This window comes from Etheostoma cragini, chromosome 18, assembly GCF_013103735.1.
Source record: "Etheostoma cragini isolate CJK2018 chromosome 18, CSU_Ecrag_1.0, whole genome shotgun sequence".
Lineage (NCBI taxonomy): Eukaryota > Metazoa > Chordata > Actinopteri > Perciformes > Percidae > Etheostoma > Etheostoma cragini.
In genome coordinates, this window is record NC_048424.1 from 2,198,634 (window position 1) to 2,199,670 (window position 1,037).

Sequence of the window (1,037 nt, forward strand, 5' to 3'; positions counted from 1 at the left end):
TTTTCCATCAAATTGTGACCTTGACAGAGGAAACTTCAAACAATAATTATATTCAGATGCTATCTGTTTTTATAACTCTAAGATACACATGTTTTAAAAAAGAAAGTAGCTGTAAAAAATTAGCTTGTAGTTTACTGCATACATGTAACATTAGCTTATTTTTCAGGTCAAGAAATGCTAAATATGATCAGCAACTACAGCAAGGTAAACGCCAACAGCTAATGAGCTACCACAGGCAGGCATGACGTGCAGTAAACTGCAAGTGAGAAAGATTAAATAGTACTGTAGACACACAAGCGTCAATCAACATGAAAAGTCATAACACCATTGATAAACACCTGCTAACACAGTAAAGGTAAGTGTTAGTGTGTTTGTTAAGTTGGCTGACTTGCGCAGGCATAACTTTACGTGGAAGTATAAGCGGAGCGTTTTTTTTCAGAGAGTTTTTTATTCCACATATATGAACGACTCTGTTAATCCGTCACTCTCTTCATACAAGGGAACTCAACTTACATACACGCAGGTATAAAAAGAAACGTAATACCTTACGTAAACGTAACACCGTAATACATTGAAAACTGCAACCATTACTATTACCATAATGATAAGAGCGTTTCTAAAGATGAGATTCAACAGTGTTAAATGGTCAAGAGTGGTCAGTTACCTTCATGATGAAGAAAACTACATTTTAACTGTATTCTTAAATATACTTGTGATACAACTGTAATCTTACCAGGACAGGTTGGCTGACTAATCTAAAACTTTCTCCTTGTCTGTAGTCTGGAGGCAACACCTTCATCGGCAGCTGTGTCTGATCGCCCTTCATGTTGAATATACTTGTGTATACAATATATAGTAATGTTTGAATATATGTTATAGTGAAGATACATGTAAACCTGAGTTATTACAACAGATAGCATCTGAATAATTCCAGGTCACAATTTAACGGAAAAAAACCGAGTTTATATTATATACATACGCCCAAGAACTTAATGACACAGACAAACCAGTTTATTTAAAGCATTTATTGTTAGAAT

The 1,037-nt window shown here is 34.6% G+C and overlaps 1 protein-coding gene across 1 annotated transcript in view; it reads left to right on the forward strand.

The window, feature by feature from the left end:
* Positions 1 to 1,037, forward strand: part of LOC117961035 (cytochrome P450 2K1-like) — a 30,130-nt gene that overhangs the window by 28,757 nt on the left and 336 nt on the right. The window lies entirely within an intron of this gene.